At 39.9% G+C, this 22755-nt stretch overlaps 1 protein-coding gene across 4 annotated transcripts in view; it reads right to left on the reverse strand.

The window, feature by feature from the left end:
• NCK1 (NCK adaptor protein 1) overlaps nt 1–22755 on the reverse strand; it is a 599173-nt gene that overhangs the window by 161489 nt on the left and 414929 nt on the right. The gene's annotated exons all lie outside the window — the stretch shown is intronic.

A 22755-nucleotide genomic window follows, 5' to 3' on the forward strand; every position in this document is an offset into this window, starting at 1 on the left:
ACTGATGACTAGTTCACTGAGAAATCCATTTCTCCAACTATCTATTCTTGTCCTCAGTGCAAGATGGTAACTTGAGATATATTTTGAACAACATAAAATATAATATTACCCCAGATCCGTGTGTGCAAGGAACAAAGCAGTTGCAAATTAAATCCAGTCACGCTGTACTCATTTTCATCACTCACATGTGCCAAACATGTGCTCTGAAGTATTTGCGACGCAACTCCAAACATATATGACTACATCTTCTTTGACATAAGCGCATAAATGGGGTCTTATAATTGAACACCAGCCAACAGGTACACTCATCTTGCGTCCAATTCCTCCCTGCAACTGTCACTGGCGCAGACACAAAACTCCAATATAGAATGGGAGATCGGGTAATTTCAGCACTGCTGTGACAGCTCTATTGATTAAGTTACAACACAATACAGGTCTTTAAATGGGAAGATAAAGTGGGGGCCTCTAAAAGGGGCTTGCCCATGGTAATTATGGAAGTTAATTAATTGTGTAAACTACATTCCTGTGAATTTTATAATGTGCTATCCGACCGGTGTTTTTGTGCCTCTCTGATCTTTCTATTATTACATCCATATTTATAGACCACACCAGCTGATATACACCCAAAACCAGCCAGTACTATTGGCTTTGTCAATGGCTGTTTGCTGTTTAAGATAAAGGAGTAAAAAAAATGATTTTGATTTAAATCATTATTGAAAATGTTTTAATTCTGAAATTATGAGACTGTGAATCAAACACTACTGGGGTTTGTAGAAGGGGCATGGATTCTCAAAGTGTCCCAATCACTACCGTTGTGATCACTCAATGTTCCTGAATGCACTCTCACAACTCCTTAACTACACCATACTCAAACACACAATGCACGCAATCACCTTTAAGCACTGGATTTTCTTTTACTTTCGCCTTGTCAATATTTAGAGAACTGTGTACCTTCTGTGCACTCATTGCACCGAATCACAACTGGAATGCATGACCACTGCTTTGTGTGCTCTGCTGAGACGCCATGGATTGGATGACTGTATTTCTGAACACCTTTCTGACTCACTGTGAGAAACTCACCCTGCCTTCAGCCTCCATGCTAGAGCTCTCAATCATGGGCCAGAATAAACAGCTGGAGAAGACTTAGTTCAAACTACTGAACAATACAAGAGTAATATGCTAGATGAAAAAATACAGAGACGCAACATCCTGGAACTAGCAAACACTCCTAGGGAATACAAGATTAGGTAAAACATGTAAACTATATATATGTACCCCTGCCATACATGATAAGTATACCGCAAGTCATCTTGAAGTTCCATGGCTGAGTAGAAAAAATAAGCCTGTTATTATAAATATCTCCTTTCTGCTTGTCACTAGACAGCTAGAAAAAAGACATTTCGTTCCTTAAACAGCTACTTTAATTATGCTCACTGATCTGACCTGCCTTTCTTCTCAGCTGTGGCTGCAGGCATTGTGAAATCAGAACCCAACTAGAATACGTTATTACAGTTGAGTTCGGATGTAATTTCTTTATAATAGGCGACTGGGTGCATGACAAATCATCTATTGTAAAAGAAATTAGATACCGGTTTTTATACAGGGATTGTAAAATCCCATGTATTATAAAAACGAATTAAATCACTGACATAGATTATGTCAATGTTTTTTACATTCATTATTCAAAAAATAATCAGTGTTTTTGCCTGTAAAGTTAAAGACATGAATACAGAGCCCAACGGGGACCTGTTTCAATCTACATTTGTAATTGCTATGGGGCCCAGAAGGACCTGGCCCACTTAAAGCCCTGACATTAGGTAAAGTTCACTGTAAACTTTGAATGTGCATTTTGTTTCGGAGGGGGGGGGGGGGTACATGTGCCTGATGAATAAACTGGTGTCGCACACCATCCAGGAGCCTAAAGGACCCCCTAAAGGGCCCCCATGGAATCACAAATTAAGCCAGGCCACTAAATTGAGGATTTTAGTGTGTCTGAACTCTGGATATTTTTCAACTATATTGCTTTTCAAATAAGTATTTTATATATGTCTTGCTAAAGTAATAACATGGTTATGTTGTGCAGATTTTCATAAGATAATGTTTGGAATACGAGGCAGGAGTACGAAATACTGTAAAGCAGCTAAGTAGTAGGATGAGCATTATTGATTCAGACTCCCTGATGGAGCCATGTGATTTCTTTTTATCATGTTTTCTTTAGGATGGGAGTACAATCTAATCTCTTTAGGCTATTCCTGAAGTAACTAGTCCGCATTTTAGGCCTGGCTTGACAGTGCAGGTATTAGACAACCTTATTTGACCAACAAAAAAAGAGCTTTCAGAGTACTACTGAGAAAGGGGCTTAGACTCCACCCACATGTTGGTCCCCTCAGTACAGGATTTAACTGGGTCGAAGTTGTGTGCTTCCACTGGTAAAAGTATTTGTATTTCACTTTTTGACTTTTGGAAAAGCTTATACTCATCACAACAGGACTGAATTTGGTTAAGCCAATGATCATAGTAGTAAGCCTGATATTTTTACTATGGAACTTTATGATAAAGGCAGCTGATGTATTAACTCTGAAAAGCATATGGTAAATTATTTATTAATTGTCTTTATAGAGCACGCCAATCATCCCTAAGGGGATATCATGGTGCTGAGATGTTCCCTATAATTTTGGTTGAGGCACTAAATAGAAATGAAAAGATAGCAATAAGCTCTAAACAGCCAGGTCTCTTTAGTTTTTTCCTGAATCCAAAATAGTCTTCAGTGAGGCGCAGCTCCAATGGTAGCCTGTTCCACTGAACTGCCGCCAGATGCGAGAATGAATGGCCTTCCAGATCTGACTGTTTTTTTATTCGTTTGGTTCTTGCCAGTGCAAGATGATCTCAGATTACGTATTGGAGTGTAGAATTCTACTCTAGCTTGTAGAATTAGTGGGCCCCTGTTATAAAGTGCTTTGTGCGCATGACAAAGAAGTTTAAAATTCGCTCTTTGGCGCGTGGGCAGTCAATGCGGGGTAGCCAGACAAGTAGAGGCAGAACTATAGCTGCCTGTACTGGAGATTAGCTTGGCTGCTGAACTGTGCATCACTTGGAGTTGCGAGAACAAGCAATCCGCCATGCCCACATACAGTGCATTCCCATAGTCCAGTCTACTTGTTACAAGAGCCTGGACTATGGTTCGTCTCCAATTGACTGGTATCCAGAAGAATAATCTCCTTAACAGTTTAAGAATGCCAAAGCACTTGCCACAAGTAGAACCGACTTGTTCCTGCATAATGTCTTTTCATATTGATATAACATACTGTGTATCATCAGCATAGGAGCAGATATAAAAGCCCCATGTTTTGACGATCTTTGCAAGGGAAGAAACAAAAGTTAAAGAATGTCGGGCTCAAAGACAAGCCCTGTGGGATTCCACGTTTGGCTTCTGGCAGTTCTGGGGACGTGATTTGAAGAAGCCAGCTAAACTGGTTGTGTTCCATTTCTTAAAAACTAAATAAATCATTGCAGGGTTTTAGAATGAAGTACGATTTCATGCAGTTTTTTGATCAATTGACTTTGCAAAACTGTGTTGAAGACCTCAGAAAGATCTAGTAGTATGAGGGCGGCACACTTGCCCTGATCTACCAGCAATCTAACATTGTCCTGCATGGCAAGAAGGGTGGACTCCGTGCCAGTGTTAGCTCTGAACCCTGTCTGAGAGGAATCCAATAAGTCATTGTTCTCCAAATTAGTAGTAAGCTGACCATTGACAACTTTTTAGTATTGTGGATAAATAAGGGAGCTAAGATAGTGGCCACTAATTAGAAAGAGTAGAAACGTCACTTGTGCAGACTCAACCGGAGGGAGGAGCACTGTAGTGTGTGATCAGCAAAAGGTCAGCGCGAAGAAGGTCGCTGCAGGTACAAAGCAAAACAACAGCACATCAAAGACCCAGAAACTTTCTCCCCTTTAGCCAGAAACTGCGAAATCATGTTGGCACAGACAGGACAAAATGTACTTCTGCACCAACACTTTCCGCCTTACCCGTATTCAAGCCAAAGACCTACAGATCGTATGGGCAAATACTCTACCTCACATCAAAAAACAGTTGAGGTTAATAATGGTTTTACTGGACACCTTTTTCACCATGGTCTTTCATTTAATTTTTGATGCCGTTTTTTTTTGTTTTAATTTTTATTTTGGGTACTCTCTAGCGGTAGCGGTCGCAGACGGGTGTCAGAGCCATTTTAGAATGAGTGGCTAAAAATACAAGTTTAAGGAGATACATTGCAGGGGTATCATATGTTTTTATAACATTGCACGAATTTCTAGATGCCACGACTCCCTGTTGTGTGGCACATTCAGCCTGTCCCTTCCAATTTACTCTTTTTTTAAATTTTAAACGAACACTAATGCTTTAAATGGCAAAAGCAGAACAAAACTTAAAACTAAAAGTCCAGGACTGAACAAAGTGTGTAGCACATCGTTTACTTGGCACTGTGCAGCTCAAGAGAAAAGTATTAGTTGGTGGTAAATGAATGGCTTCCAAAGGGTGGCGGAGTGAGCTAAAGAATGATGATGGATTAAACCCAGATCAGTTGACTGGGGGTGACTGCTTGCATTGTTCAACACTCCGTCCATCATCCCCTTTGGTTTAGCTTTTTTGTAACCCTGAACCTCACATTTGACCCTAATAGGCAGGGATTTTGGTGTTGGTGACTCACTCGAACAAACCAAGGGTTTAAGGGACGTGGACTACAATAAACTTCATTAGATTCTCCTAGGAGGCATTTTGTATTTTTTTTTACAACTGTAACTGTGTAACATTTTTATGGTATACAGAACGGTTGCCTCGTAGGAAACCATATGCTCAACACAGTAAGCCTGAGTTGGTTATGGTGACATGCCAATGATAAAGGTTATAGTCCTGGTTGTTTGTTATGAAAATGTTAGGATGAATAAAGGCAGTAGACCTGGTGTATTTATTGTGACAAGCATACGTTTAATTCAATAGGCATTTAAGGGTGGATAGTTACTACTCCGTATTAAAGTCTGCAGATAGCAATTTTGTTATAAGCAATCTCAATATTATTGTAGTAGGCAAGGGTGTTACTCACTCTGACAATCCATGGGGATAGACGATTTGCACTGTAAGAGCACTTGTCAGACCTTCTTAGGAGATATAGTATTTGGCTCTGCCAACTGTAATTTTGTATGCTGTGTAATTGTATCATTGTGTGCCTGATGGCTGGGTTGCATTGTTGGAAAGATTACGTTCAATATACAAGGCATAGGTTGACTATGGTGACAAACCAATAATGACCAAAATAGGCCTGATTGGTGTGCTAGGAAACGTTATGCCAGATGTCATAAATGTAGTGTGTTTGTTATTTAAATGGATGACAAATGCAGTAAGACTGCCTTATTTATTGTGAAAACCATTTGCTAAAGCTAATAGGCCTCCAACAGTGGATTATCATGACACTATGTTACAGGCAGAATACATGCATTTTTGTTACATGCAATTTCACAGATTATCAAAGAAGGCAAGAGTGTTGTTGTTGGTCACCAACTCTCACAAACCCTGGAAGAAGAATAGTTTTGCTGAGATGATTCTGGCCCTACTGACAAGGATTGTGTATTTGTTTTTCCAACTGTATTTTTGTACATAGTTGTGATTTTATTAGTTTATGAATGATGGTTGCTACCAGAGTCAAGTCAATGGTAGTGGCTATATGCCTCATCGGTTCACTGGAAAAATTAGGTCAGATCCATAGATTCATTAGATGAAATCTGTTTAAAATGAAAAGTTATGTCAAAACTCCTTTAGTCACCCCTACAAGTAGGTCTCTGTTGGGTCACATTGTGTCCCTGACAAAACAAAACACCTAGACATGCAGAAAGAACGGTTTGTGTTTTGATCCTAAGCTAGGGACCCAAGATTGTATTCCTCTATGGGGTTCAGGTTCTCCCTGTGGGCATTGTAAGCTGCTTTGGGTTTGCTCTACTGTTTTGAAATGTAGCAAATGAGACCGGCAACTGTGTAATATTTCTTGACATGCCATGATTAATGACGTGGCCACCTTCTTTTACCTCCCCCTCTCCCCAGCTCCTCTCACCTCGACATCCCCGCCCCACGGCAATGCTCTGTTGTACTGTTCTTATATATTAAATGCCAATAAAAAGGAAAAAAAAGTTATGAAAAAGAAAATGGAATGTGGGGTAGGCGTTTTATGGTAGATTGTTATTAGCTTGTGCTAAAACATGTAGACAGGTGCTTTGTTACACAAAATCTTGCAGATTGTGGTTGTAAGCAAGATTTTTGATGTTGGTCACCCACCAGAAAAAAACATGGAGATAGACTATTTGCACTATGGTAATCCTTATTAGGATCTATTAGAAGGGATTTTATATTGTTTTCTCAACTGTAATTTGGTCCCCATTTCTAATTTTATCACAGTATACCTGATGGTATCCTTGTGGGAAATCTATGCCCAACACAGTGGGTCTGAGTTTGTTATGGTTAGGGATCCCGGTTTTATGGTATTTATGTGTCATTTCCATCTATATCCATAGTTATTTTTTGTCAACTTTATCTGTATTTAATATGGGTTTTGTGAAAAAAGTAAAACTGAAACTGGTATATTTCCACATTTATTTAACCAAATAAATATGCAGTCATGCTTGAATGCCTGCCACATTTCAGTGATATGAACAACCGCAGAAGATAAATCAATGCACCTATATGAAAATTCGCACATTTCAGTATCAGCTTTGTGCACAGCTACTACTGTTTAGTAAAATTCCTTTCTTTTTTCACCCTCTTACCTATCAATCCACAGTTATTGACCTGTCAGTCAGTCATGGCAAAGTGTATTTAGAATCACTCAAAAAGCACCCAATTTCTGTTTTTATCCACAAGAGAATTAATTGTTTTCTGTCTGTATTTATCTGTAAAAATCAGTAAAAAAGGAAAACAGTGGGCCTTAGATAACCTCTTCGACGCCAATGACGGAACGGTTCCGTCATGCACGTCGGTTGGGCTGTGCTTATGGCGGAACCGTTCCGTCATGGCCCCGCCCGCGCTCAGAACTTTCAGCACCGCGCGGGAATCCGCGCAGCGCTGAAGAGGTTATGGTACAAGCCAATAATAAAGGGTATAGGTCTGATTGTTTATTATGAAAAGCTCCGATCATAGCAGTATGCCGGACACATTGATCATGAAAAGAATAGGTCAGTAGACATTTAAGGATGCATTGTAATAATTCTGTAATAAAGCCTACAGAAAGTCCACAGAGAAGAATTTTGCTACATGGAATCTAACAAATTACAATAGTAAGAAAGGGTTTTGGTATTGTTAACACCCTCTGAAACTGCGGGTGTAGAAGATTTGCATGCTGAGAATCCTTGTTAGATCCTATTGGAAGAGAAATTATTTTGCTTGGCAACTGTATAACCAATGGTTGCCTTGTGTCAAAGCTTAATCGTAATACAATGAAGCTGGGTAGGTTATGCTGACAACCCAACAATAACAGCTATCATCCTTATTGGCGAGCTGGAAAAACTTATGTCTGATGCCGTTGGTCTGATCTGGTTATTATGAAAAGTTATTACAAAATAAGTAGACTTGACATATTTACTATGTAACAGAAGGCTTTTGAGAGCGGATTGCTTTTCCACTGTGTTAGAGCCTGCAGTGAAGTATTTTGTTACATTAAATATTACAGTTGTGTGGAAGGAATTTGTTGTTTACACTCTCCTTCAATCCATGACAGTATACTGCACGGAGTAATGGGTCAGGCCACTACAGTCATTGGCACTAATGCTCTGTGAATGATGTCAATTTCTGACCACATGCACGTTCTCCTGAAAATTGGGGTGCTTCAGGCCAGGGCTGGTTGGCCAGTACTTTAGTTTTTAATTTCTAATCTTACAGTGACCCTTTCATTTGTTTGCTTCAACTGTTATAGTTTTAATTTGTCTCAAGATGATACTACAGCTCCCTAGATAGTACTTAAGGACCATTTGCACGCCACTCCTTTATATACAGTGCACCGCTTACCTCATGGCCTACTGAACAAGGCAGCCATTATGGAATGCTGTTATCCAAGTGCATACTTGTTTTACCTTTCCAAGATGGCCAACACATTTGTTCTAAATGTGGCAGCAATGCTAGTTCTTTAAAACTATGATAGACTATGTAGAATACCACTACAAAACAGACAACCAAAGGTAAGTTTAGTTCCGTTATTGCAAGCATATTCCCGCCATGTTTAGACAGCAGCATGTTTTCTTTTTTCCTACTTGCATTCTTTTAATTTATTTTGCATTTGTTGTAGAGTTTGTGTGGGTTTTAGTTGGGCTGTGTCTGAGGATGAATGAAAGAATGATGAATTAGTGGATGGATGAATGGATGGATGGATGAGGGCGAACAGGAGTGGCAGAGTACATGCATGAAGGCTTATGGTGTGCCTAAAGCACCCACTGACACAAAAGGTGCTTTCATTAATACGCCAGACCTATTGGCATGACCAATGCTCGTTTGTAAATATAACTACTTTGCCTGAATCAAGTGTGGTTAATTGGAACTAAGGGCATAATTTAAAACAGATTTGATAAGTGCCTATCTGCTGCTGTTTCCGTTAGCTTTGAAGGACCACATAGCACATATGCCACGCTGGGCAGAAAGGAGGGGCTACTGAGCTACAAATTGCAAAAGATGCTCCTGCTGCACGAGACACCCTCTGTACCCTCTCTGCTGTGGTTTGCTTCTCCTTTTGAAGGACACGTAGCCCTTAAACCACTCTGGACTGAGAGGAGGAGCTAAGGAGCTACAAATTGCACAAGATGCTCCCCAGTGAGCAGAATGTGCCCTGGCGAAGACAGGGCCAAAAGGGTCCCGTCTAAACTGCGGCTGAGCTGCACCCTCTGGCATCTATTATCTTGTGACGTCACTACTATAACAACGAAATCCAAGTGCACCATGGGCACACGGAAATCGATTTTTGCTATAAGGACTGTTGTTGAACCGTCTCAATAACTAGCTATTAACCAGCACTATAGGTATTATCAATAATTACATGAAGAATGTTGAGGGAAGGCTTAGAACTACGTAGGAACTTACCAAATTACTAAAAAACTCTAAACCTTTGTCTGAATTGAGTGAGGACATAGTTGAGCCCCCCCCAAGAGTACTGCAAGTACCAGTGAACAACCCCTACATCATGGCAGCTGAACTGTGTAATATTAGCACCTGCCCTAAACCACTACTAACAGATTTCTGCACAAAATAAAAATGACAGTGTCAAATGTCAATGTGAGGGCTTCTGGATCAATAAAGTAATCGACAAGGATTTCAGAGTATTAGCCACAACTTGGAAGATTCGTATAGCCTCAAGTAAGGAATTGATAAACCATGATCAAGTCTGTAATGAATACGTTAAAGTCTATGGAGTCTACCTTAAGTAATTTACCAGAAAGGGTGAATGGTATAGTAATCGACAGTTGGGGAAGGTTGCTGAAAAGGAATTATCCAATATTAATGAACAACCTAGGGCCAAACATAATAGAGACAAAAGGGGTGTTATAAAAAGAAGAGGCAGAGAATAATTTACATCACACAAGGGAGGGTAGCTAAGAGCCATGGTAACCGCCTTTGACCTCTAGATATAATATTACACCATACAGGCATAAGCAAATCCCTGCAGCCACCACATGTTATCGTTCTTAAGGGAATTATGCTTCTCCACCCTATTCAGCCTGCAAATTGTTATGTTTTGAGAAATAAAACCATTCATTGACTTGTTAATCATGTGGGGAACATACAATGCCTCTTCAAAGAAATACTAATGGATAAGAAAAGTCCCATGTGTCGAGAGGTCACAAAAATCCAGCAGTGGAGATTGTATAGTGGTCTATTTCTGTAATCTTAACTATGAAAGCCACATACTAAATACCTTAAGTCACTCATCACAGCATTTTAGCACGGCTATAGTTGTTCCACTAGAGTAATTTTATAGACCTGAGGATCTTAGCAAGTTATTTCAGGCTCACCCAATAAAGCAATCCTTAAGCAGTAACAACACATAATACAATGTGAAGACCCATTATCGTGTTGCCCTTCTTGATTCAATTGAGATGTAGATTAACTTAGCAAGGCAAAGATTGAAGCTATATCGGTCCCACTACCTGGAAATACAACAGTTGATGTTGATATTCCAGTCGTAGGTAGCAAGTCAGACAAAATTCCATGTACTAACATAGTCCAAAGGAAAGACCAGCTGAGAAAAATTTAACTTTGGTGTCATGGAACATTTCAGGGTTGCGAGTAAACTTACTAATAGCGACTGGTTAACATCTAAGGTAGTTAGTTTGCAAGAAACTTCGCAGTTAAATTCATTGTGGATGTTTTTACAATTTTGCTGGGGATATTTGTGGCAGAATGGCTAAACACATTCCTACTTTTAGGGTAGAGGGCCAACAAGTACAATTGATCACATGCTGGGGTCAGCCAATTTAACAGCTCCACCCGTGGCTATATATATACCTCATCAAGACAAATGTCCCTGACTTAGTGGGATATGTGGTGATTGTTGGACCTAATGGAGTCAGGATTAAATGACCCAGAGTTGATTCTACAAAACTCCTGTTGATATTGGTTCCCCTCAAACAAAATAGATTTTGGTACGTCTAGAGCACAATGTGAGAGCTGCTGGGGCCAGAGCTTCTTTTGCTTCCATTTGTGCATCTATCTATAGTTGACAAAATCCAAAGGTGCTAATAACGATCAATGTTGAGGATGGTTTGATTGCGCTTGTAGTCAGGCACATACAAAATTTAAAGGGTGACTTGAATTAAATGGAGGACTAGAGCCAGGGTCTCAAACTGCAGATCAAGGTATAAACAGGTATTACAATCTAGGAAAATGAAAATCAGAGTAGAAGCGTGGGTCAATTTAGTTAGGTCAAGCAATTCCAAAGACAATACATTAGTTCTCTGTATTTTAGACAGTCAACAGCATCTTCAACTGATACACTCATACCAGCAAGAGACTGGTTTAAACATTACAGCAATATACTTAACACAACAACGATGTGATTGACAACAGCACGCCACACCATAACCTTAGGTCTGGAAACGAGGTGCATACCATTTACACTACCTGATGTCCGTTCAGCCCTGAACAAAAGCAGCCTTGGGAAGGCAGCAGTTCCAGATGGTGTACCTTTGTACATCAAAAAGAACATTCCAAATCTTCGGGCGCCTATTCTAACCAATGTCCTAATGATTGTAGGGGCATTCTTTCAACTTAGTTCGAATCAATAATGGTCCCTATTTTTAAAAAGTGAAATAGAAGTGACCCAAAGTGCTATCGACCAATCTCTATATTGGACTCCTCAGTTAAATTGTTTGGGAGATTTTCTTTTTTTAAAGAGAAACTGTAAATGTGGGGCGAAGAAAATAATTTTGGGGACAAAGTTTAGATTTAGGATAGGGTTGGGTACGGTCGAGTAATGTCTCAAATTGAATCTTTTTATTGGACAATACACCAGGACCAACAAGGGCCTTTTTACATTTGGGTTTTATGAATCTATAAAGAGCATTTGATTGTGTGAATAACGCCAAACTGTAGCAAACTATGAAGTCCATAGGGGTAGATAAAGCCATTATTAATCTCTTAAGTCAACTGTAGCAGAATGCTACTGCTAAGGTCTTTTATGGGTCCAACAGGGAGTGTACAAATCCCTTTAAGGTAAAAGGTGTTTCAGACAAAGGTTCTGGCATCTTTTTTTATTTACCCTATACAGTAATGCTCTTGAATAGTTCGTAGTGAATGAATGCTTTGACGTGTCATTTGATTGGTACCCATCCTATTCCTGCATTATTGTATGCGAGTGACACCATTTCGATGGTTAGAATGGTAATGGTCAACAACCGCTTTCAGATGCTTTTACTTATTTCATGGAACAATTACATTTGAACGTATATTTAAGCAAACCTTTTACTATGATCTGTGGTAAAGGAGTATCCAAAATATGCTCTATTCAATAAATGACATCCAGATTTCTAGAGTAAATACCTTCTCTTACATGGGTATACAAGTGGATTCCACAAGAAATCAGGTGCACTTAAGGAATATAAAAACCCAACAAACTAGAGTCAGTATTTCGGTTTGGAATTAAGCTGTGAATCAAACCTATCAAGGAGATGTACACCATTTATAAAACTAAATGCTTGTTAGCTGTAACCTATAGTGCAGGTCTACAGGGTTACATCGAGGGTGGGCAATTACAAAAGGCGGAGAATTCCCTTTTAAGATGACTGCTATTCGTTCCCCATAGTACTTCTATTTACATTTGTCATACAGAAGTAGGTTTTGTGCATACTGAAAACATCCCTTGATTATGCTTCCAATATTCCTTGGCTTGATTTTATATAATAACAATGTACAGTTGTTTTGATGAATCGGTGCATTTTAACGTTTCTTTCAACATTAATTTATATTCTTAATCACTATTGAAATGTCCGTTCAAACAATTTAATCACGATTAGAGGGATCGCAGAGAATGTGAAAAACCAATAAGTCATGCACACCTTTTATTACTCACCAGTATGGGCATTCAACCATATCTTGTGATAATGTCAAACCAACAATATTGCATATTTATTGACACGCTTCTGCATAAACATTATTCATTTTGTGGTTGCTTTCCCAAAGATGAATCAATGGCACACGAGCAGCTCTGTTAGCCCAAATGGCTTTAAACAGCACGAAGCACGTTACGTTTTTCTGTAAGTTTTTATACAATTCCTAAGTCACATTTTGTAGAACCATTATTATTACATTTTACTCAAAGTAGATGAGCACTTTTTTTCACAATCATTAAAATCCTTGTATACGTGTCTAACTGTAGTGAGTTATGTTACGATGGCAGTCAAGATCATAAAATGTCTGTTGAATATGAATGGAGAGAATATAAACTGAATGTAACTCTTGACTTGTCCATATGTGATCATTCCACTTTTTCATGTTTATAGAATCTTAATTTTAGGTGGTTTTATTCCACTTTTATGTAATATCTTTCATGGCTTGTGTTACAAATTGAATAAGGATTAATTAAATGAATGATTGACTCTGTTATGAACTCATACAGTTATTAATGTATTTCTTGTAATCTGATACAAAACTCTTTGGACTTCGCTTTTTGGTTGCGTGTAAAGAGCACAAATAATGCAGGGTCTAGTAGTGCCACAAAAGTTGCACATTAATAAATGTAACATGCAGTACAAATTAGCCTGAAAGCAGAAAAGGTCAGTCTATACAGAAAGAAGAAGGAGCAAGAAGCTTTGTGCTGTTCCGAAGAGGTCTGCCTCACGAAGCGCTGTTTAGTAGGAATCCTGATCCTTTAGTTGTTCAAAAGTGCGATAGAGTAGCTGTCACAACCACAGCCTTAAATAAAGTCAGTTAGACTGCAGTGTCTGTTCATACGACTCAGATGTTGGCATTCTCAGTGACTAGCATCAGACTAGTCTGGAAGCATTTTCCGAGCAGTATCACTCCAGCATCACAAGTTGGCTTTAAACGCGACACCTACACATAATCAACACTATATCATTGAGAAAGGAGGTAGCGGGGTCACGAATCTGCAAGTAGATAATATATCCACCAGAAATATCATTACCAAAAGTGAGTAACTTACTTTTGGTAGATACATTTTCATGTAGAGTCCTCACCTTAAGTATAAGCCCCAAAGCATTATCTCCCAGGTGACGGGAATGAGCAGTATCAATTAACTATGGAAGACATTTCGCAAAGCCCTGTTAGAGATATGCAGAGATGACCATATCACCAACCGGCAAATGTCAACTACTAGAACGAGTCTGGCAAGATCCGTGGAAGCAGTCACGGACCTAGTGGATTTGGTACAACTGACTGCCCTCTGATGGATCTTTCTTTGCCAAGACACAGCAGATCGTGATGAGCCAAAGCGAAATGTATATCATCATGCCTTGTCTCTCTTGTTTCGGGCAATGCCCACAAAGTGCTGGTTGTCCAGTCAGACCTGTAGAGTGTGATCATAGTAGTAGACTGCAAAACTGAGGTCCAGTAAACACACGCTCTTCCTCCTTGGTGGAACAAGGAGAACTGAAGGAGGATTGAAAGGCAATAAACAGGGACATCTGAAAGGCGGAAACCACCTTGGTCAAGAAGGCTGGACCAACACAGTGGACCAACTTGTTTTGGTGGACACTATAAAAGAGGGGCAAACTGAGAGGGCCTGAAATTTTGTGTCCCTAGGAGCTGAAATTATTGCTACCCATGACACTGTCATCAAAGTAAGAAGTCAAACAGGACAGCTGTGCGTCATCTCTAAAGGGAATACTGTTAATAAAGTCAACACAAGATTCCGATGTCATTGAGGAACAATAAATGGAGTGTGGGTAAACAAGTAAGGCAAGCTTTTTTTAAAAATGTGTCACTAAAGACAACTCAAACAATTATGGTTGATCAGAGAGATGCATGAAAGCGGATAGGGAAGACAGGTAAACCTTCACTGTAGCCAATGCCAGCCCTTGCTGTGCAAGAGACGATGCAAAATGGAAGACATCAGAAAAGCTTTGTCTAAAGGGATCCAAACCTTCTGACTCAATGTACAAATCTGTTCTAGCATCTTGAATAAATGGATTTTTAGCTGGTTTTCTGGCAGCCAAGATGACAGCAACACTTTCATTATGGAGGCAAAAGGAATCCAGTTGGTACACCTCGGCCCCCAAGTATGCAAGTGTGGGGTTTAGGGACCTGACCATCCTCTTTGAGAGCAGCTTCACCCTGCATGGGAGAGGAAGAAGCAGCAAAATGCTGAAGGCCAACAGATTGGCATATGCGAGCCTCCTTGCCAAATCCGGAGCAAGCACGATCAACCACTGCTTAATTTGTTACAAAAAAAGTAAATAAGTGTCAGCGCCCTTGTGAAGAGGCTACTGCAGCTTTCACCAGCTATTGTCCCTGCCAGTACTGACAATGACAGTAACAAAACCACTAACCAACACACTCCTACAAGTGTGACCATTCAGACTATTCCAGGCCCCCAAAACTAGAAGAATGGCTTGGGCGGCAGGTATTCTTTATTAGAATTAATAAACAACTGCTGTTATGCTAATTTCTAAATTAGATAAACAGTGCCACCTTGTGACTGACTTTCAGGAGAGCCACTTGTTAATACTTGTGTGCAGAGCACTGGAAACTACCAGCTCAGCTTAAGCACTGGGATCCGCCATGCCCAAAGCCTGACTCCTTCCGCATGACAAAAGCTTTTACCATTTGCCAGAAACGGAATCAATGGAAACATGTACAGCAGGCACTGGAAGCCAATGAACATGAAGGAATCCATAGAGAACCATTCACAGGGAAGTGTATAGCACAGAACTGAGGATACTCTGATGGGCCAAGGCAAAGAGTTCAACTGATGGACACTTTAATCCAGAGAAGATCACCTGTATCACTACAATGTGTAGTTCATACTTATGGTCCTCTATGGACAGATCATTATAAGCAACAATGGTCCCTTCAAAAGGGTAATGGACAATGGAACACAGAACCACAATAGGACCTGTATTAATATAATTCAATTGGAGATTCAGTACATTTATTCAATACAAAATAATTTGAAATCATGAAACAAACATATAAAAACTACGTGGGCAAAAGGTTTCAAGTCAGCAGATTTCCGAACCGCAGGCATTTATATACATGGTGAGTTTGTCAGTAAATGCATATTCAATTAGTCACAATAACAAAGGCATCTTATTGCTCCACAAAAATACACAAGCCGATCTGGAGATAAGATACATCAGTCGATGATGTTTCAATCCCAACTAGAATTGAAAAGAATAGAAAAGATGGCAGAGCCATACTCTCCGGTTTAGAGAAGCTACCAGATGGGCCGATGCAGGAAAAATCCACTGCCACCAAACCCACTTCCACAGACAAACTTCCTCCCAACATAAGGTCCATTACTCCAAACTACTCTGCCTTTGATGTAATGGGCAGGGGTGTTGTTGTCAGATATTATCTGAATGGAGAACCCAGACATGGAAGGGAGAATTACCATCATGGCAAGCAGAACCCCTTGAAGCTCCAGCCCAATTATGTGTAGACGCTGCTATGAAATGGACCAAAAGGCCATCTCATCAAGAAGAATAGCCTAGCGAGGAGAGGTACGTAGCCACCATAGCCTGCTCTTGTAGATAGCTGAACAGACAACCCAAAACTGATTAGACTGGTTCACCCACCCACCAACGCAGGTCTGAGTGGACTGACTGAAACATCTGCACCACAGAAGAGGCTCCCTTGGTAATGGAACCACTGCTGTTGCAGGCATCACAGGATGGAGCTCATCGTACCAACAGGATGCTCGAGGACGAGTTCAAGGAGACATAAGACCTTTAGGACCAATATATGAGTTTCAGTCAGACACCATCTCCCGTATATACATCCAACTCTGAAGCATCTTAAACGCGTCCTGTTTAATGAACAGGCTCAGAAGATGGAGATTAAGAACTGGTCTCAGACCTCCGCCCCCTTTTGAGAACATGCAGTAAAGTGGGGGAGAAAACTGTGCCCTCTTCTTCCAGAGGCACCACCTCTATAGCCAACTTGCTCAACCGAGCAAGACCTCTGCTTCCACAATCAAGGCGTTTCTGCAGAGCACACACTGGCAGAAGGAGCATGGTTTGGATGAAGGGACAGGAGGGGTCAGGCATAGTCCTTGCGGATCTGCTGAATGACCCATCTGTACATTGTGATTGTTTCCCAATTGACTGAAAAGAATAAGATTTCCCTTCCACCAGAAGCTGGTAGAGTAAAAAGGGGGAGGAGTCCGAGGTTTTGAGGTGGTCGAGCCACCAAAGGACTGAAGGAACTGGGTCTCCTGCTGGAACTCTTAAAGCCATCCCTACCACAAAAGCAGCAGTGTGTTTGCTGTGTGGTCCAAACTAGTTGAGAGTGCTGCCTCTGCTGGGACCGACTGTTGAACTTTGGAATAGCGCCACAATTCTATGTTTTGACCACAGAACTTCCTTACTTGTGTAGCCAGGTCCAGTCAGCGAGCCACAGTCCTGCTATTGCTGAAACATTCGTAGGAGGTAGAACCCATTCTAAAGACAGGCGATTGAAGCCCATCTACAAATTATGGTTAATAAGTGTTGTATGTCTCTGAGTAAGTCTTTTCGAAAACTCTATTGAGCTATCTAGACGAATGGGTTCTTGAGAATAGCCTTTTTCCTACTGAATAGGGTGGGTTGTGACAGGGCAATTCAACCACAACTGCTGCTTTGCCTTGTGGGAACTCACTAAGAAATCTTTTGAATTGAATTAAAGACTGTGCTGTTGTCTCATTGACTTTTGCAGCATTTGGTACTGTTAGAAGGGGAAGCTAGAGGAGAAAATTAGAGCATTGACTGTACCCCAAAGTCTGCTATGTTTAACACAGGCATTGGTCACATCCAACTGGGCGCATGTGGAATTAAAACATTTGGATCCTCTTTTCTAGGAAAATTAAAAATATTCAACAGTCTGCCTCAAGGCTGTCTTGGCATCATTTCTTTTTAATTTATATGTCGCATATTTGCTCTCTGTTCTAGGAGAGCCCAAGTCTTTCTTACCCAAAATGGGTTTTATGTATATTCCGGGTCTCCTCTTTGTTATACACGACCACTGACCTATCGAGGAAACATGACGCTTTAGCCATATACTGAAAAACGTCTTGAAAATAAACTTAGAGAAAACAAAGATCATGATCTTTGGTAAAAAAGGATCACATTTTAAAATGGATATTTGACATTAACAGGAAGTTGGGACCCTTGTGAAAGCAATTCATATTTATGGTGGATCCTCAGTGGCTCCTTTTTTGATGGCTTATATGAGAAAAATTCCTCCAACTGCCCTGTGTGTTTTAGAAGTTTTTTGTTAGAGCCTCAGAACATCAGGAAGTCAGTTGAGAGTCCTGATCATAAAACACATACTTAGTTTACCAAAGGGTAAGCATTCACTGCAAACTAAAGTTTATGTCCTAGTACCACATAGCAAGCTCTCGTGTTCTCTAAGATTTTTAGATAAATCATCTCTATGTGAACCCTCCGCAAAAAATCTAAATTATGTTGAGAGGAAATTCTCACCAGTGAAAGAAAATGAGCCATGGCCCTGGTCAAAAGAATCAAGGAAATCAAAAACAGGTACACTAAACATAATTTCAGATATTCTACACTTCAGGTGTCCCAAAACTAAGATAGGAATTTTCTCTCTAATAAATAAATAAGTTAACTTTTAATACTGTAGGCCATGCAGATCTTTTTGTTACGTAACAAATGTACCTGATCCCAAGATGGGTGCAGAAATTTTAAAGATATGACTTGCTTGTAAAGTCAAGTCAAAATCAACTTTATTCTGCTGGTTAGAGCCATAAAAGTACACCAAAAAACATAGTATAAAGCATCATACACAATAAAAAATTCATGTCCTAATGATCTTAAAAACGATTAAAAATTTAAGCAAAGAAAACAGTGTTCCGCCTTTTTGACATTTATAAACAGGGATGTTGCAAAAAAGACAGATAAACAGCTACTCCATGGCACAGTGGAATAATCAATCTAAAATCAACACGAAATTCATAAACATCGCTTTAAAAAAAAAAAAAAAAAAAAAAAAGAACAGCCGGTTAAAATACAGTCCGTCGTAAAAGGGACGAGACATTCAGTTTGAAGGAAAAACATCATTGTGAGATTCATACGAGAAGTATTCATATAAAAAGGTCAGCCCTTTATGACACACTTCATCCTAGTGGTAAAAATTACAACATTACATGGTAAAAATAGCCCTTCGTTAGCTTTCCATGGTGGCATGTAAATTAAAAACAATCATATTAATAATAAAGCAGGATACTGGGAGCGAGTATATAGTCTCATTAAGATTATATTGCATTATTTAGGAAATAAACATATTTATGCTGCCATGGTATCCACAAAGGCTAGCTCAACGACAACCTATTCCTATGTCTAATAGCCCCAATTAAAAATGTTGCCACCCCGACAAAGACTATAGGAGAGGCTAGCATTTGTAAATAAATCAGAGCCGGCCTTACTTCCACAAAATTACGGCCTGTTAGCAGAGGCAGAATGAACTTCCTGCGCAAGGAGTCGTAGTGAGCGCAGAAAACATTATATGAAGAGTGTCTTGCTTAGAGAAGTTGTCACAAGGACAACGGTTTGTTGAGTCCGGTTTAGAGTAGCCTTTAGGAAAAAGCCAGTAACCAGGGAACCATATTCAATTGGAATCTCGTCAGAACAAAGATGGTAAGCTTTGTTTACATATGATAAATATGGTTGCATCTGCTGGCCCAGGCTTAGTGTGACAAACTTTCTCACCGAGGGTTTGATTAGTTCTTTTTCCTCCCTTAGGCCTTGTCATTTGTCTAAAACCTGCTGTTTGAAAGCTCTAATAGCGGACTTGCCCAGAGGAGTAGGGGTCAAAAACAGATCGGGGCAGCCAAGATTCTCAGTCTGCTCCTTAATATATTTCAGCCAGGAAATATTTAAAGCTTTCTCTAGGGCTAAACAGCCGCAATCAGGTCTGAAATATAACCCACTCCCAGTTCTTCATGTAAATTAGAAATTGGGGTTGATACAGGGACCGAGAGAAGTTTGCGCATACAATTGTTCTCGGCCCCTTGGATTTCTTTCACGTCTTTATAGCCCCAGATGTCGCTGCCATAGGTGGTCATGGGAATACACTTTGCGTTATAGACCTTCAAAATCGCAGGGAACGGCTTCGACCCTATTCTTTTCGCAATATCTAATGTAGCCCCCGCTGCTCTGGCTAAAACGTTCTTTTTAAGTGCGCGTTGAGCGCACTATGAACGTTGGTCATCGAAAAGTACCCCTAGGTATGGGAAGGTGGACACTTTTGTTAACTCGGCGCCCTTACAGTAGAATTTGGCCTTTGCCGCCCTCCTAGAGCCTATGGTCATGGCGTGCGATTTTTTTAAATTGGTAATTAAATCCAAAGAGTCCATGAAGTCTATAAAGCAATTTAAAAGTAGTTGCAGCCCCCTAACTGTTCTGGACACTAAAACCACATCATCGGCGTACAGTAGTGCGGGATTCATTTTGGTGCCTGCTCTTGGTATATATTTACAACAGGTTATTAAAGTATACCCTAGTTTGTTGATGTAGAGGGTAAACAGCAGAAAAGCCAATATGCATCCCTGCCGAACCCCTCTTTTTACTGCCCAGGAGTCAGTCAAGCTACCATCTTCATTAACGCGTACTGCAGCTGTTGTATTGTCATGGACGGTAGCCAGGAATTAAATCAGATCAGCATCTAGTCCCATATCACGAAGGATCAACCACAGCTTAGACCTATTGACGAGGTCAAATGCTGAGGTTAACTCCATGAAAGCCAGATGTCTTGCTTGTAATCCAAGTTTCTCAACATCCAAATTATATAGGGAAACAAGAGAAAATGGTGTGCTTTTTTTAAAAAAAAGAAAAATTTCAAGAATTGCTCCATGTCATGTTCTTATTGACTGTCCCTTTTTTTGTAACTGCCCGTATCAAGTTTTTAAAACTAGTCTTTTAAACTGTCAAACATTTAAGATCATTCAGGACATTGAGGTCAAATGAATCTAAATATAGCTGCTTGTTCCATAATTTACTCAGTCTAATTTGTTCTGGGATTATAATAATGTGGAATTAGGATCTTTTAGAATATTATGTTCAATATACTTTCTTTTCATTATTAACTTCCTGTTTGGGTCTACTATGTTGTACTATATTGTTATGAATTTACTTGCCTTTATTTTCTTTAAAAAAAAATTACAACACAAAAAAAGATGCGAGGCAGCTGCACTTTTGGGAAATATGCATTTTCTTAATGTTGCAGTAAGAAGTGCTCGATTTTTAATTACAATCGAAATCAGAGCCCTTGTTCTTGGGTAGTCCGCTGTTTTTAATGTTTGTTATATGATGATGATTTTCAAGGTTACTATTTTATAAGTATTGTACTATATATTTGTATGTTTTATGGACGTAAGTCCCAATAAACTTGTATTATACCTACCTAACTGCCATTCCTGAAACATTCAAGAGAGGTGTCAGCACTCTCTCCAATAAGCTGCTGGTCATCGAAGGAGATGTCCATCAGAGATGTCTGGACTGCTCTAAAGACACAAAAGAGCGAAAGGCACCTGGACATGGAAGTGAAGTGTGTCAGGTGAGTCTATAGACAACACAATGCTATTGACTGAAACCAAGCTGCACTTCAGGATCCGCCTAGAATTGTCCAAGCCATTCACTAACCAAATTGCAAAATCGTTAATTTATGTGTACTGGTAGGCTTATAAAGCCTGTTTGGCTGTTTCGCAAAAGGCATGGACATGGGCAAAAATCTGGACTCAAGCAATAAACTGTTTATCAAGGCAAACCCTGACAGAATCTTTAGCCACTCAGATTATTTCAGTAAATTTCAAGGGCGACACCATGCTTGGAGCAGTTATTGGCTTTAATGGCAGGATCCTGGAAGAAGGCAGATGGACAGAAGATGGCACAGTGGACTGTGATTTCCTCCCAGGGGTTGAGTCCAGAACCTCTGGAGGCATGCAGTCGGGAGGATTCAAAGCTGCCAGAGTCAAACAAGCCGAAAAGAAATCTGGATGAGTGACACCCAGGAGGCTATTCCTTAAATGAGGAACTAGCAGGAAAACATATCCACTAGAAAATATATTGTGTTGGCATTAGGGGTCCAATATTGTACTTGGAATCAAACTGCCATATTCCAGTGCTAGAATAGTGTCTGTGGTAATATTTCACCTTGCTTTAGTGGTTGTTTGTGACTGAAAGAAGACCCATGGGTCCTTTTCTAGAGCAGGCGCACAGAAGGGCATTAGCTAATCATAGGATACATCCTACTGTACAATGCACTACCTATTGCAAGCCTCCTGGTGTTCATTTTCTCAAGCACCTTGCTGCAATTTACACAGCTTGTTATGCAGCAGGGTTAGGAGGTCTTCTGTATAAGAAAAATGCACAGTAAGATTACAAGGATAATGACCATGCTGCAGAGTATGACCCAAGTACCTTCTCATTATACTTATAAAATACATTAGTTTAGTCTCAGCAAGGGACATGTTGGCTCGCATGTCACATCCAGTACAGCGTGTCCACAAACACTATCTTCAATCGTGGAACAAATACAAGATGTCAAAGGTATCAAACATAACATTTCTGCTGTGATGATATTTTAACGGAAATCATTTTATTAGTAAATCATGTTATTCATCGCCCCATTTATAGGTAATGCTCCAAAGCACAGCAAAAATATATCTCGTACTTCAAAAACTGCAACGTAGTGTGCCGAAGGTTGAAATAAATTAGTGTTCTACAACAGACAGCACTTAAAGTTATCATAGCATTCTGTGACAAAGAATGAGGATTCATTCTCTACATAACAAAAGGAAAATCGACTAGGATGTGAAACTCTAGTGTGGATTCCTTTTTACATCACAGACAATTGACATCTTGGCCCTGATAACTTTGACTTGTCAGCTGTCTTTCAGTGCTCTCACGTTCCCTTGCCATCAAAATCCATCTCTTAAACAAAGCCAATACATTGGCATGACCATTATGGCTCATGTACCCGGACTGCTAGCAATGGATTCTGTATAGTAAACAGTCAGGTCAATATAATGGCAGGCAGAGATAAATGCCATGCAATGC

Source organism: Triturus cristatus, chromosome 11 (assembly GCF_964204655.1).
Source record: "Triturus cristatus chromosome 11, aTriCri1.1, whole genome shotgun sequence".
In the NCBI taxonomy this organism is placed as follows: domain Eukaryota; kingdom Metazoa; phylum Chordata; class Amphibia; order Caudata; family Salamandridae; genus Triturus; species Triturus cristatus.